This window comes from Polypterus senegalus, chromosome 15 (assembly GCF_016835505.1).
Source record: "Polypterus senegalus isolate Bchr_013 chromosome 15, ASM1683550v1, whole genome shotgun sequence".
NCBI classification, from domain to species: domain Eukaryota; kingdom Metazoa; phylum Chordata; class Cladistia; order Polypteriformes; family Polypteridae; genus Polypterus; species Polypterus senegalus.
Window position 1 is genome coordinate 87648631 of NC_053168.1, and position 17605 is coordinate 87666235.

A 17605-nucleotide genomic window follows, 5' to 3' on the forward strand; every position below is an offset into this window, starting at 1 on the left:
GTCAATTTTTTCACCAAGGGCACAACACACATACTTTGGTACTTCCCAATCTTTTCTTTCTGTTGAGGATTTAAGAATATACACTTTCAAAGCCTGCCATTTCTTCTTCTTTTCCTCCTGTATTACTTAATATAAGATGTAGTCAATATCTGGAATGCATATTCATTTGTTAATTCTGATTGTGTTTGTTTCCTGGCACTATTAACTTTAATTTTCATATGTTTATATTTTTAACCATTTTGTGTCATCACATCAGTATTTTATGTATTTGTTTTTTTCTGGTAGCTATGGCTGTTAGGCTTGTGATGTCATATGCCATGTTAATCTAGAACATGATTGTAATGTATTAACCACTTTTATATGTTTAATTTTGTCTGTTTTGTGTTTTTTTTTTTCTTTTACCTATGAGGACATTAATTGTGGCATTTGTTTCAAATTTGGAATTGAATTTACAATGTCATATTTTTATTTCCATAATGTTTACGTGATCATGACTGACATGCAGTTAATATCACAGAAAGTGTCAAAGTAAATATGGTGACGATTGCACACTACTTTATCCCTTGGTGGATACAAATCTCTTTGACCTTCCTAGTGGCAGTTAGCTTTAAACCAAGTAGACCCTAGCAGTAGGAGTGTGTGCTCTGGTAGCGATGGCTTCCAGTAACTGACTTTTGATTTTGTCTTGCCCTTTTGTTTTCGGGCTTTTCAGTTTTGTTTTCCTCTCCTAGTATTTTGACCTTTGCTCGTCTTGACAATGGATCTTTACCACTTAATCATCTCCTAGTTTCTAGTGCTCACAATAATCCTCAGGCACTTTATGTGTCCACAACACATGGTGGTTATAATATTTGGCCCTTGCATTAACAAGCATGAGAATTATAAATAAAAAATAAATCTGTTATAAATCTCTAAAGAAAATTCTTTGGAAAAAAAAACTTGTCTTACAAAACATAATTCAGGAAGATTCTGGTTCTGATTGTAGTTTGCAGTTTCTTTAAAACCATGGTCTGAACTTATCTTGTGATCAATGTGAGCTTTCCATATAAAGTCTAGAAGGACCTAATTAAAACCCAAATGGAAGAAATATGAAGAGGCTTTACAAAGGGATAGTTGAATGTAGCCATAGGCAGTAATGCTACAACTCAGAAGACCTTTCGGCAAAATTCTATGCAGATCGCAAGAAATAAAGTCGACAAACAAAACTAAAACTTTTTGTACAAGTTGCTCCATTATTTTTCAACAAAATTTAGAGGGTTTACAAACTGTAAATCATAATTTGGCCACCATGATATCATGGATGCACAGCGTAGCATCATAGCAATCCAACCCTGCAAAAGGGAAAGAAAAAGACTTGCCAAGTGGCAGTGATCAGTATGTTAGTGAAATAACGGTGAAAAATATAAACAAGTAAATAAAAATGTTTTATTTTCATGATTTTCAAACAAGATACTTATATTTTTTTTTATTGATTATCACTTTGTTTTATTTCCATTTTTGGGAATGTTTAGAACCCATTCAGTAAGGAAAGGAACTATATCATGTATGACCTGGGCCTCTTCCCACTCAACCACTTTGGTAGCCCTCCGTTAACTTGCTGCGAGTTTGTGACACAACACATCTTGTTCTGTTGCTTGGCAGCGCTATCCATGTGACAGTCACGTGATGTGGAGACTAAGGAGTTACAACCACAGACAGCCATTCAGGGTTTGCTCAAACTGTCTTAGTATGGTGACCAGTTTATGTTTTCTACTTTCTGTCTATACTTCTTTTCTGTCTGATTTAAAGTATTTTGTGTATGTTTTGTTACATGTTTTTATTTATATTTTATATTTAATAGTTGATTATTATATAATTCTGTTTCTATGTACAGTCATGTGTAATGTCAGGTTGGGCCCCTTGTACTGTATGGGTGGTTCTACAAGAGTCAGGGCCACCAGTCTGTCTTCATCTTTGAACCACTCCAGCCGCGTCAATGGTCAGGTCTGGTGCGTTTGTGTTCTTGGTGTTGGTAAGCTCTCTTGTGTTTTGTGATTATTTTTAGTGGTGATCCACTGAATTTCTGATTACAATTCTGTTTTTATATACTCTCTTTGGGTTTCTGTATTGAGACCTTTTGTTTTTAAATTGCCTTTTCGGCATATTCTTTTCTTTCTCTATTGCACTCTACAAAGAAGTTCTTTTTAAGATTCTTCATCTGACCCTTTCATACAGACAACTGATGATGGTTACTCTTTCTTTGCTGAGGTTATTTCCTAAGTATTTTTGGGACTTTTAGTTTTGTGGCCAGTTTCCCATTCTAAGGGCCTGCTCCCTCTGAGGCTAGCAGATCTCACCTAGAAAACGGCCAAATGAAGTGCATCTCTGCTCTGGGCATCAGTGAAGAACCTCGCCTGCCCCCCAGACAGTATGAAGAGCCCTATGGATTTCACTTGGAAAGAAGTCCTACATCAATAACATTTTGCATGTCTGTCTTTGTTTCAGGCAGTTCCAAAGTCAAATACTATCTAGTGCTTAGCAGTCCTATGAATTTTTTTTTAACTTATGATTTAGAATTTTTACCTTTCTATTTGACAGCCTTGCCTATTTAATCCATCTTACTCTGCTCATTTTTTGACAATGTTTCTTGCCCTTGTGAACAATGAAGCAGCATATTTCATTTTCATATTGTCTCTGGGTCTCAATCCTTGTATTTTTTTATGTTATCTGTCTCAGTGTTCTCAGATTTGATCTGAATCCATCTTCCCAAAATATGTTGCACAATCAACTGTGCTTACAATAATGCAAAAAATGTAGGATTCAGTCTGTCTAATTAACATTTGAGGACCATAAAGCAAAAAAGCAAAATCACATAGCACAGCCTTAAATAATCAAAGTAAAAACAGGGCAATAAAATATATATATTTTGTTAAAATTATATGAAGAAGAACGGTAATGTGCAAAAGCAAATGTACAGATAAAAACGATTCTGTAAAAACTTCAATAAGAAAGTCTGACAATTCCATCCAACAACATCAGATGGCTGTGGAAACTGACAATAGAGCCCAACTTTAAAGCATGGCCAGCTAGAGCTAGTGTGACATTAGCAGAAGTTCTATAAGTATTTGCAAAAATCTGAATGACTGTGATGGACACTACTTTTAGGAAATTCTAGCTTAAATAAAAAAATAGAGTTGGTCATTTTGGAGGTTCTGCTACTCCTAACTTGAAATACTATGAGCCTCAGTTTAGCCAAAAGTAAGAAAATGGGGTTAATTATGACTTCTAATATACAGACAGGCCACAGATTCTGAACAAGTTCTGCCCCTGCTTACATCTGTAACATGATTTTCAATGTAAGTTGGAATTTGCATTGAAAATGTCTATCAATGGGAAAATCTGCAAAAATAGATATTGCTTTATTAATTTTACAGAATAATGTTCCAGATGTATTAGTAAAATGACACTGATGTTACCAAAGACAAGTAATCTAAATTAATCTATATACAGTGGTACCTCGGTATACATCCTTAATCCGTTTCAGATCCTTCGACTTATACCAAACAGGACATATAAGAAATAAAGGGAAAATGATTAATCCGTTCCTATGAAAAAAATCCTATTGTTATTGGCATATTATACATCAATGTGGTTGTATAAAATAATTTAAACACTGCTTAATACTAAAATACATAAATACAAAAGCAATTAGATGAAATAAATGAAAATTATATATTTACTTTACTTTAATAACGTCTTTGTTTTTCACAATCGTAGATACCGTCGTTCTTGGCATATGGTGTACAGCAGCCATGTTGCGGATATGCATGCCACCTTCATACTTTTCAACAACCAATTCAAATTTATGCGAAAAAACACAAAATCACGTGAAAATTCACATAGAGTTATAGCACAGGATGTTCACTGAATGCTAGCAACTGGCGTACTGACGCTCGTGGACAGTCGTGGCTTCGTCTCGAGAGAGGTAAACAACGTTAGCGTGTGAGTCGTATTCCAAACAAAGGTCATATACCAAGCAAAATTTTTCGCGTCCAAACAGGACGTATACCAAGTTGGACTTATTCCAAAGTGGACGTATACCAAGGTACCACTGTATATAAAAGTCAATGTATGTGTGTGTGTATGTTTGTATGTTCCAGCATCACTTCCAAACGGCTGGAGTGATTTTCATGAAAATTGGCACACATGTTTCTCATTGGCCGCCTAAAAATACTGTAGGATGAAATCAGCCCTAACCCCCAGGTGATCTTGCGGTCTTGTATGCAAGTTATCATCCAGCTGACATTTGGAACAACCACAAAAGGGCAAAGTGGAGGTGACTTGCCAGCATTCTTTATGTTTGAGCACCACTGCGCCCCTGTTGCTTTTGAAATTAAATAGAATTAATCCAGTGTCAACTGGATTATGACATACATACAAGACTGCAAGACAGGCACATTAGTGAGTCTTCATTGTTAGTTAATTTATTTTTATTTTTAAAGCTGTATTTTTTTAAATTATATTTTTCTCAAACAATTAAAAAAAAAACACCTAATTTTCCTCCTGGGCAACGCTGGGTATTTCAGCTTAGTTTAAACTAAATTGTACCACAAGTATGTACAATATTGCAGCATCCTGTAATGAATGTGTAGGATGTTTTCTATTTACTGTATTTAAGGGAGTCCACACCTCTTAGGAGAGGCTCTGGGTGGCTTATAACTGTATAGGCAGACAGAAGGTGTGCTCATAGGAGGGGTTGAGACAGGAAGGAAGGAGGGGGTGGGCATGTGTGGATGAGGATGGAGGAAGAAGTTTGTAGAGTGACCAAAAAAAAAGTAATTAAAAAGTGCAATGAAGAAACAGGGGTGCAAACAGCATAGTGTCATTTGTTGTTTTAGAATTGTGCTTAGCGACCCAATCAGTGGGCTGGAGAAGGGTTTTTCTTGCTGTCTTCTTCAGTTTCTTGTCATTCAATAAACTCAGCATCTGTTGAGCACCACATTTCTAGCACCAGTTTTGTGTCTCATACCGCCTTAGTCGCTACAATATGATGACCTTATGTTTAAAAATCCTGAAGTTTGTTTGTAATATTAGAGTGTGCCATAGTGTTGGAAAAGACACAACGATGGCACGAAAACCCACCACTCATGTCTGCACTGCAAAAAATAAAATTTAAGCCAAGTGAAAAGTATTTAAATCATGACATTAAATCCAGTTTCCATTTTTGTAAGAATTATTGACCTATCCAAAAATTTGAATTTAAGATTATATACAGTAGATTACTGTAAGAAATCTTGTCAAGTAAATTTTGCTTATCCCTTTGCCAGATATTTTTGCTAAATACAAACAAAACAACTCCTTTTAAAGTTTTTTTGTCTAGTTTTTGCATATACATTTTTTGCACTAGATAGGGCTGTATTTGCAGAGGGATCATTCAGAGTATCATACCCCCATAGTAATAAATAAAATTGTTAATAAAATAACAATTACTTTTATATATCTGCATTTTTTACTTCTTTCAGAATGCTCTGCTTCTTTTATCAGCTAGTAAAGATGTTATTTTGGGAAAATGATAAGACATCATGTGGCACTTACCTTACACAACACATTATTTCTGCAAAATTATTCAGACTAAAAACAAATATGCTGTATACAAAGAGATATTTGGGGAGTTTGGAATCCAGTTTTACAGATTGTTAAGTCTCATTAGACTTTGTTTCCCGCTAAATTACCATACATTTAATGATTGTGTTTTTTACTTTATCTTGTTACTTTGAACAATATCTGTTGCATTTGCTTTGTAAAAGATGCTGTATAGAATAATACAAAAATATAGAGTGTCTACAAATGCTTAACTGATTAAGCAGTGATGCTTGCTGTTTGACATATGTTATACACTTTTGTAAATTTGCTGATGCCACGACATCTTCTATGTTCTCTGTACAGTATTTAAATTTTTGACAATTTTTGCTTAAAATATTTTTTGAAACTGTTGTTTCTGGAAGTATTTCTCTTGGTTACTTGTAGCCAATCTTCTTTTTTAGCATAATAACCCTCAGCGTTGTGACCTCAGCTCACTTGTCTTAAGCACACTATACATATTGTGACATTGCCTGGTGGGTGGTTGCCTAGAAGTAGAGAATAGCACAGGACAAGGACAGACCCTGACAAAGAGAAAAAGTGACATTAGCAGCCGATTGTCAATGTGAAAGGAAGATGACCACTATGGGGTGACATGCCCTTTCAGTGTTTTAAGTATTCCTGAGTGAAGACAGAGTTGTAACCTGGTAGGAAATGTACAACATTTTCCAAAGATGCCAACAGGGATGTGACTCAGCAGGGGTCATGAATGTATGACCGTAAGTGTAGAATAGATGTACTGTATGTCACAAAATATTAGTAGGAGGACAGAACACCTCCTGACTCATAGAGGGGGTATCTTTTGAAGGTGGGGAGTACTGGCTGCAGGTTACTCATTTCATTTCTGCTCATTTAGAGACAGCAGATAGTCACAGAATCGAAGGAAGAGAAATGTGCTGACATTTTAACTGAATCAGCTCAGAAGCCATATAAGAGATCGAGAACTACTAAGGCCTATGAGTCCTTTGAAGTTTATGAAGAGTGAGACCACCAAAGAAAACTGTGTTTGGACGGTCAAAGATTTTTATACCTATGCATGAACTTTGAGTTGACCCCAGGAGAAGATTTAATGAGCCAAATCATGATACAACATGTTATTACCCTTGAAGTGTAAGTCTGTTCGAGAATTGTTTTTGCGCAGAATTAATGAGTGTTTCTCTCTCAGAATTGTTTTTTTATCCTTGGAGCTACATTTAAGTCTGTGATGACTCTTGCATTTCAGCTATACTGTAACTTTATTCTAACATTTAGAAACATTGACAATACCTGATACCACCTCTCTATCTTAGATGCTGAGACATATCAATATGTTTTGTCATCATTGACTTTTGGTAATGATAGCAGTTTTATAAATTTTTAATGTAGGCTCTTAATTCAACCATTTGATTCCTTCAATGACTTTGCTTAAAAAAAAAAAAAAACTTGCAATGGCTTTGTCACTGGTGACCTTAATCTTTCTCATCTACTGTATTGTTCAAATAACACCGACATCAATATGTTGTTCTAAAACAAGAGGTGTTTCATCCTTGGTTTAAGTGCTAATAACCTTTACGAGTAGGAACATTATTCCAGAATCAGGGTACTCCATTGACTTTAACAAATTTATTTATCCTTGGAATCCTTTGGGAAAAAAGAATCTGAAATTTAGCACAACCCTGTATATTGCATATCAAAAAAGAATTTTAAAAACAGATAAAGCTAATGAAGAGTGTGAAACGAATAGCCTTGACACACAAAAAAGTTATGGGGCAGCCATATACTTGAACCTGGCTGCAAAAAGGCAAACGTTTTAAGCACAAGTGAATACAGTGTTGAGTACAAAGGAGAATTGATCAACTGAGGGAAGATGTCGGGTTTTAAAGGCAGATCAGGGGACGTGACATCATCGGGGCCAGAGCCGGAATTGATGCCTTAATACTTGGGCAGAATTTCCCGTGTCTGGTCTGCAGAGTGTGATGGACGGCCGGCAGCTCATCCCGGCCGACACATCCAGGATGCTCGATGGCATCTTTCCTGCAGAATAGAGGTACCCCAGATTCCTGCAGGGCATCATGGGAGATGGAGTTTGGCTTCACAACCCTGCTGGGTACCATGGGGGCCACTGTGTGACGCTGCAGGGAGACGTTGGGATTTTTATTTTCCCTATAGCCCAGAAGTACTCCCAAGTCACAGGGAAGGAAGAACAGAAGTACTTCCAGACTGAAGAAAAATACAAATCTTCATCTGACCTGGAAGTGCTGTTGAATCACATGGACAGAAGGACAGGAGCACTTCTGGGTCAAGAACTATATAAAGGACTAAGTGGAGACCCAGCAGAGAGCCGGAGTTGGGAAGGAGTGAGACAGAGCTACTGGGAGGAGAGGAGGATAAATTATTATATTTATGATTATTTGGTTTATTGTTTATTGTGGTGGTGGAGGTGCTTAAAAGCACAATATATCAAGAAGAAAAGAAATAAAAATATTTCTAGTGCTTTTACTTGGTGTCTGGCCGTTTGTCTGTGGGGTTTGAGAAGCGACAGCGCCCTCTAGTGATAAGATATAAAAGAGGAAGGTTTAGTGCACTCTGCCACCCCTTGGCCTGGTATAGAAGTACCTTTTTTGGTCCTTTTGGCTGACTCCCACGCGCACGTGTGTGACAAGAGATATTGCAGTAATGTAGTAATCAAAGAGTATGAGGAGCCTAACAATAAAGCATTTCATTAGTTAGTTCTGATTGATACAAATGAATATGCCAGCTTGTAAATACCCTGCCTATTGAGAAACTGCCTTAATTTAAATGTATATTTAAACTGCTCTTAATTTAAACATTTTGATGATTATATGCTAAAACAGTATTACATTATGTTACGCTTAATGAACTGTTCTTCTCCTTCTTCCTCTTCAGTCTGTGAAAGGAGAACAGTAAGTAAAAAGGCCAGTGTGTTTAAAGATGACGTGACAAATCTAATCAATGTAGGCAGGAGGAGAGGAGTGGAGTGAAGTGAAAAGGACAGGCTGCATGTCAAAACTGTCAGTGGTCTACTAAACCAAGAAAATAGCCATTGGCACTGTGCTCTGGGGCCAGCAATTGAATTTTTCTGTACCCCAATTCTATTCTGATTTGTTAATTGCCTTTGCCTTAAAAGTTTTGTGATTCTTCATTCAGTATTCCTGTTAAGGAGACAGTCTAATCTTTTAAAGGAAGGAATGCAGGATTTTGTGATTTCCTTCTTAAGGTTCATTTCAAAAAAAGGAATCATACAATAGGGAAATGGAGTCATATTTCCATATAGTTTTTAAACTAACATAACAGGAGTCTGTGCCCTTGTGTCATCCCTCTGCACCTGAAACAATGGCAAGGAGCCTAAAACTGTAAAAGGCATGTTGACTATGCTCTAAAAATAAAGCAAACAATAAAAGAAAAGCATTGTAAAAGTCAAGGTACAAAAGAATATGAATACAAGAACACCTGCTGCCTCTTTGGGCCTTACTAACACAGATTTAATACGCTGTATGTCTGGTGCGATTGAGAATGCACCTGAGCACTTCATACAAGTACCACCCCAAAGTACTCCTTTCTCAGCTCTCACTTCTTCTCACTTCCTATCACTCATTATTTTATAGTTTTTCTCCCTTGCCAGTAATCCTTCACCTCAATTTCTTCTCCAGAACCTAAATTCAACATCCCTCTAGCATTAGGTAGCTTGAAATCTTCTCGAGACCCCTCACAATGCTTTTCTTGTCCTCTCTTTTGCTTTTTAGTGAGAGAATCCAGCACTTCTGAGATCTACTGAGTTTACCATGTCCTCCCCTCTTTCTCTTTTCTGTTCCAGCACCAACTACCCATTGCACTATGGGAGCACCTCATACCCTGGGTCTTCTTTCCCATGTAGCCTCTCCTTACCTACAGAAGCATGCCAGACTTCTGTCTCTCTCTCTGTGTATGGCAATACTTCTGGTCCAATGTCATCTTAGTAGTGATGTAGGCGAAGGAGATCTCTTGCCAATTGAAAACCTCTTAATGGCTGCAAACCTAAATGCAAATACAGTAAGCAGTAATTAAACAGTAGACAATGTGATCTGCAAATAAGGAGAATAGAACAGCATAAAGGTGTGGGGGTCTGCTACACTCTGTTTAATTGAGACAGTAACAAACACAACAGAAAAATAAAGGGAACGTAAAATGTTGAACCACTTAAGACACGGACATTTCTCCAAAAGATGTTATTGCAGCTATACTCTCACCAGCAGTTGCATGTTCGACATTTATTGTTGTCTTCCAGTCCAATTGTGCTTTATATGTCGAGATGGTTGGGAAGGTCTGGACTTCTCCACCACTCCAGAAGTGACGTCTAGGTTTGTCGCTGGTCTCCTCCTCCAAACGCAGATGGCAATAGAGGAAGAGGTTAGTATGTTCAACCACATAACCCGTACTTGTGCTAACATCAGTCTTGGGGCTACCAGCTTGTCCCCCCCTCCTCTAAATTTTATAGCAATAGTGAGTCACGTCCTAAAAGTGACAAAGAATTTAGTGCTTTGCAGCATCTGGTCAACACAAGTGGCTCAAAGATAGAAGTGCATAGAAGTTACTACCAGCAAATTTTCAATGAAGGCTTATGGAAACCTTTACTTGTTGGAGAGGAGAGAGTCCATGGGGAATAACATTCAACAGCTGCCAGGTGTAGTAGACTGACATCAGACTGATAGCAGAGGATTTCTATACAGTATGTTACAGCTCCATACTGCAGTGACCACAACAAGCACAGAGTCTCACCAAGCAGCTCTCTTTCAATAACATTTAGAGAACACACATGAAACAAAATGACTGCAGAGTTTATAATAAAGTTTACCTCAGAAGGTGTTGATATAGCTAACTAAAATGCAAATAGGCCCTAAAAGTACAATACAAAGAGCTGTTGTGCTCCAGAGCATTGTCATTTTAATGAGCCTTTAACAAACAACATCTACCTTACAGAATTTAAATGATGGAATCTGATATAATGTATGTTTGATTGGCAGACGTTTACTTTGATACTAATAAGCCGCAGCAGGTAAAGAGGAAGGCTGATGTTTATTTGGCTGAAATGACAATAACAGCGCATAATTATAAATCCAGGTTATCAGACTGTTCAACTCAAATCGGTTTTTTCCTGTTCCTTATTTATTTTAATTGGGTCATTTCATGATCAAAGTATTAATAATATTTTTTTCTTCTATTCAAAGATCTCAATTCTGGTCTCATTTTTGTTCTTTTATGCAGTACATTTATAAATGCTAAACAAAAGAGTAAACTCAGATCCTTCTAAACAGTATAAGAAGTAAACACTGGGGAGGGAGAAATAGAACAATTGATACTAGTTTCATTTTATATTATTCTAGTTCCATCTTAATAGCAACATTAACCCAACAAAACAGACAATAATGTTTCGTCAAGGTGAAAAAGATGACCCACCTTCAGAATTTCAATAAATTGTACTCAGCAAGGCATGGCAGACTGACACGCATTACTGGTTCTTTAAGGAGGGATTGGATAACATCACTTCACCCAAAGGAAATCCAATGCAGATATTAAAATTCTAGATTCATGCAGTCTTTCCCTAATACACTGAAACTGTAATATGCTTCAGTGGTCAGAAAGATTATTCTGTATGGCAATTAGTTTTTTTTTTTTCAGATTTGCTTTTAAAGTAGCATCTTGAAGAGTTAATTGGAGTTTAGCAGCTTTACTTCAATGTGCTAAATTGATACTAATGCTCACACTGTATATAACAAAAAGCTTACAAAAAATGTGATAAAATGTAAATATAAAATGTTCCCCTTGTTTCTTAAATAAATTTTAACTTAGCTATTCTACATAAAGAATTTAACTGTAAGCATACAATAACTTCCCCGCTGGCATCTTAGGGTAGTTACTTTGTTTTACAAACAATAAGCTGCTTATATGGTATGAAGGCAAAGTTGAAAGTTGTAAAAATAATCCGAGTTAAATTAATCTAGCTGTGGTTTACTTTTAATAATGCAAACTAATGCCATACTGTGGTGCCCAAGACAAACCCAAAAGTGCAGTTAAACATGAAATAAAGGTTAAAATAAAAATTTCAAAAAGGTGATGACAAAATAACCCAAATACTCCAAAATGGTCAAAAATGTATTCAAATCACACCACTCGATGCTCTTCCTAGGTGTCTTCAGGCGCACTAACACTCAACCATCAGGCATTTTTTGCATTGTTAGAATTCAAATTTTCATTTAGCCGTGAGATTAACTGAAATATTTTTTTTCTGTATTTAAAAGTTTGTTCTTTACTGCACGCTAATTTCATACTCATTCAAGTGTATACATTGTCACGCACATGCGCATGTGAGGCAGCTTAAGGATTCTCGTGAATGTGGTTACCCGCTGAGCCAGGGCTTGGTGCTGCTTGCTGATCCTTTCTCTCTTTCACACTCTGCAGACTGAGTGATTGACGGCCTTCCCGTCATTGATGTCATCTCCAATGTCCTTCCTACTGGACCCATCCCTTCCTGCTGTCTGTCTTCATAACGTGGAAAACCAGCACCCTGATTTAGTTCTATTTTGGAATTCTGCCTGTAAAGACATTTCTGCAATTCATTGCGTGTCTGTTTTCCTCAGCCCTTTCAAATTATACAGGGTCGCCAAGTTGGTACCCCAACTCTTTATCTGCCTTTCTTGTATTATTTTACAGCATAATTGTTTGCGAGTTTCTGCGGATAAAAATGTCCACTAAAATATATATATATAAACTGCTCAAAAAAATGAAAGGAACACTTTGAAAACACATCAGATCTCAATGGGAAAAAGAAATCCTCCTGGATATCTATACTGATATAGACTGGGTAATGTGTTAGGAACGAAAGGATGCCACATCGTTTGATGGAAATGAAAATGATCTACCTACAGAGCCCTGAATTCAAAGACGCCCCAAAAATCAGAGTGAAAAAATGTATGTGGCAGGCTAGTCCATTTTGCCAAAATTAAATTGCAGCAACTCAAATTGTACGCAGCACTTTGTATGGCCCCTGTGCTTGTATACATGCCTGACAACATCGGTGCATGCTTCTAATGAGATGACAGATGGTGTTGTGGGGGATCTCCTCCCAGATCTGGACCAGGGCATCACTGAGCTCCTGGACAGTCTGAGGTGCAACCTGGTGGCATTGGATGGACCAAAACATAATGTCCCAGAGGTGTTCTATTGGATTTTGGTCAGGAAAGTGTGGTGGCCAGTCAATGGTATCAATTCCTTCATCCTCCAGGAACTGCCTGCATACTCTCACCACATGAGGCCAGGAATTGTCGTGCACCAGGAGCCACTGTACCAGCATAGGGTCTGACAATGGGTCCAAGGATTTCCTCCTGATACCTAATGGCAGCCAAGGTGCCTTTGTCAAGCCTGTAGCGGTCTGTGTGACCCTCCATGGATATGCCTCCCCAGACAATCATTAACCCACCACCAAACTGCTCATGCTGAATGATGTTACAGGCAGCATAATGTTCTCCATGGCTTCTCCAGACCCTTTCACTTCTGTCACGTGCTCAGGGTGAACCTGCTCTCATCTGTAAAAAGCACAGGGCACCACTGGTGCATCTGCCAATTCTGGTATTCTATGGCGAATGCCAATCGAGCTGCATGCTGCTGGGCAGTGAGCTCAGGGCCCATTAGAGGACATGGGGCCCTTGGGTCACCCTCATGAAGTCTTTCTGGTTTTTGGTCAGAGACATTCACACCAGTGGCCTGCTGGAGGTCATTTTGTAGGGCTCTGGCAGTGCTCATCCTGTTCCTCCTTGCCCAAAGGAGCAGATACTGGTCCTGCTGATGGGTTATGGACCTTCTATGGCCCTCTCCAACTCTCCTAGAATAACTGCTTGTCTCCTAGAATCTCCTCCATGGCCTTGAGACTGTGCTCAGAGACACATCAAACCTTCTGGCAATGACACGTATTGATGTGCCATCCTGGAGAAGTTGGACTACCTGTGCAACCTCTGTAGGGTCCAGGTATCGCCTCATGCTACCAGTAGTGACACTGATTGTAGCCAAATGCAAAACTAGTGAAGAAACAGTCAGAAAAGATGAGGAGGGAAAAATGTCAGTGGCCTCCACCTGTTAAACCATTCCTGTTTTGGGGGTCATCTCATTGTTGCCCCTCTAGTGCATCTGTTGTTAATTTCATTAACACCACAGCAGCTGAAACTGATTAACAACCCCCTCTGCTACTTAACTGACCAGATTAATATCCCATAAGTTTCATTGACTTTATGCTATACTCTGATTAAAAAGTGTTCCTTTAATTCTTTTGAGCAGTATATATATATATATATAATCCATTTTCCTTAACTGATCTGTAATTGTAGCCATTAGATTGAAATCACGACCACATAACTACACTGACTTGTAAAAAAAAAAAACAGAATTTTTTTGATAAATTCAATGATTTAAATGTTAAGTTCTTCTATCTACTGTAAATACAAAAAACTAGATGAAAACAGACCGGAATAAAACAAGCATAATTCAGAATTCACTGCATTAATTTCATTTACACAAGCTATAGGTATCCAGTATACAAGAAGTTCAGTTTCTTGATGGTTTACCAGTTTATTTCTTTGTCTGAGATTTTTACATGATCCCAAAAACACATGGCTTTTGATATTTTTTTATTTCTTTAATGAACAAGTGAGAGAAGCACTGAGTTCTGTCCTATAACAAAAATCTTTTCCCTTATAATTTTGCAATTTGAATTCAAAAGCTTTGTAACATGATTATTGATCTTTGTTACGCTATATTTTGGCTAGATATTTATTTCCAACTGAGTTCAAATTGTCCTTGTTGGTACCTGGAACTTAATAGTGATGTGTTTGAGATTCTAGCTCACTCTCATATATGTTTAATTTTACCTCATTTGTCCTGACCCTTGACTGTTTCTTTAAAGTATACTGTATTAGTAGTCTGTCCTTCATACTCAACTTAATTTTGTTTACAGGCTATTAGCTATATCATGCAGATATTAGGGATGGTATTACAATTTCTTGTTGCCCACCTAATATGTGACTTAGCTATCTTTTACTTTACAGTTTCTGTGCTAAGACCCCTTTCTTAAAACATAGAACAACAGGCTAAAAACAGATAAAAACTGAGCATATGCTTATCTTACACACTCAATTGTGCATTAATTTTTATGGATGGATGTTACCTCTTCTGGCAGAATGATGGTTCACTTCAGGGCTTCAGTCTAAACCCATGGTTTTCAAGTTCATACATCCCTGAACATGCCCATTATAGTTGGGGGAAAAGTCAGACATGTGTCATCGTAGAATTGGTAACTGCAGAGCCCCTTGATGAGTGTGATTGGGGACTGCCAGGAGACAGCATGTACACTTGTTTAAATAACCCTGATGAAATTTCTACATGACATCAACATGGAAGAGCTGGGCTCCTGCTGTCTATTTTGGAGTGATGACAACCTTTGAATCAGCATGGGTGCCTGGCTTTTTCATTAAAAACTGTGCTCAGGAATGCAGGTATAAGTGAAGCTTCCAGAGGGAATTGTGCTGAGATGAATCCTAAAATTCTCAAAGGTACTCCAGGCCACAGACCTACTGTAGTTCTTGGGTGTACTTATGATAAGCTGTGTCCGCAGACTACACAAAAGTGCCAATTAGTATAGCGTATCATGAGCAAATGAATAGTTATAGAGGTAAAAGTTGCTTACCTGTGCTCCAGTGAGTCAGAACGCAGTGGTGGGTCCCCTTTCTGAGTCACCCCACTGACTTGAAGGCCTGCGAGTCAGAGGACTTCTCCAGGCTTAAACTAGCACTATGGCGAGGCGCTTGTTTGATGCCGTTATATTATCTCAAGTTAAAGAGGTCTGAACAGCAAAGTGCATGCCCGAAGCCGCTGTGGGAAGGAAAGAGCAGAGCACTGAGTTAAGAGGATCCCAGTAGAGAAAGAAAATAGTTCACTGCGTAACTTACCTGTAGAGATGAATGAGCAGCCGGCGCCATGTGGTTACAAACACATATGTAGCTCAATGTAGCTTGTAAGTGGGAGAACCCAAAAGATGTGAGTACTGTAAAACCAATGTTTAGACTGCCAGGGGTCATCTTTTGACCAGTCTTCAGGCTAGAGAGAGAACTTCTTTACTGCTGAGTTAGTGGAGCAAGCGGAAGAGTGTTTAAGTTTGTATATTTTAGTGAGCGAAGTTTACTTCCGATATGTAAATATTCTTGGGTGGAAGTTACCTGTGTTTGTGGGTGCTCATTTTTTTATTATTGTCTTTGTGCATAAGTTTTTACTTTTTGATTGTTTTTCTCTCTGTCCTTAATGAACTGTCTGTGGAAGAAGAAGAAGAAGAAGAAGAATGAGGAATGAAAGGCTTTTTGGGATCCAGAAAAGTTGCCCCCCACACTTCACTCCCCACATTTCACCCCAATACAATTCCACCCCCCAAATTTTGCTCCTCACACTTCACCTCAGATATTTTTCCTATCACCTACCTGGATCATTTAAACTTTGTTTAAAATTATTATTATCTGTATTTTACTGTTTTTTTTTTTTTAATTTTGGTTTTATTTTAAATATTGAAATAGCGTTCCATAGAACTAGAGTTACTGGATTTTACAGAGTTTTTTAATCAGCACTGTTACAAAATTCAATGAGTCCGAACACACTGCGGCCAATTACACAACGCATGTTTGCAGTTTTTGCTGCATTACTATCTGCGGTGCATGGCGGTGCTGAAGAACAAGCAGCGCGTCGCAGCAGGTGCAATATCAATATATACGCACTGCGCTGTATAATATTATAAAAATTTAAAATGGCAAAGAGGTTCTATCAATAAGAGGCAAAAGAAAATTGATAGATGATGACAACCACATTTACATGTTTTCAAAGAGAACTGTAAATGAAGAAAATGGAATCTGGGTTTGTAAAAAAACGTTCCGCCTGCAAAAGGCGCATTTAATTTTTTGGCAATTTGCATTTATAAAACCAAAATAAATTACAAGATATAAAACAATTAGGTGTATTATCTACATTTCTGTAACCTATTCATTATCTACAAGGGGCAAACTGTGGAAAACGAAATGTGGTAAGGTAGAAATGTGGGAGGCGGATTGCTGGGGGTGAAATGTGAGGGGCGACTTTTCCGTTAACCAGCTTTTTGTTTTTCTTGATTGGATTTTCACATTTTTCACATTTTCACATTACCTTTTGCTTTGAAGCCACTGTAATTATCGTTTATAGCACCTGCACTTATTTTTCTTGTTAATGTTCTTGCATTGGACTGTATTTATAGTTGAAATAAATTACTGTAAATAGTCATATAGGCATAGGCACCTCTGGAGTATTCCAGACTTCTGTTTTTAAAACAGTTATCCTTTTCTGCATCTCAATTTTCCCATCCCCTGGTCTTTTGGTTACGGCTCCAGGTGTCCGGAGTCGGAAAATGTGCAAAGGTGCCATTGTAGGGGGCACGACAGTACTGAACAAGTAAAACTTTGCTAGCTGCCACATCAAGTTTAGAGTCTGGAGAGGCATTAGGCAAGCCCAACATCTGGCCAGGAGGTGGCCTAGCCACAGTTCTGGAGAAAGAAGAAAAGAGAGGTGAGCTACAGTTCATTTTGGTACTTGAGCTTTGTGTTTGAAGTTTGTTAAATTGCACACCATCCCACCAGACTTGGCCAAGTGCAGCAACAAGGATTTGCTTTTGTTTTTGCTTCGTTATGTTCTCCTTGTGTGAGATTTGCTTTAGTATGTCACAAATGATATTTGTGTACACTTCTTCATGGGATGAAACAAAGTGGTATCTACTGTAGCAGTTATAGAAGTTGTAATATTTTGTTGTTATTGTAGTGAAATTCTTACTTGCATGTCCAACCAACATGCAACACACCAGCACTCTCCAGCACCATGGTAAAAAATAATGTATTGAAATACGTGTCTTTATTTTATTGAATTATATTTACCTGATAAACCCCTTACCCCTATT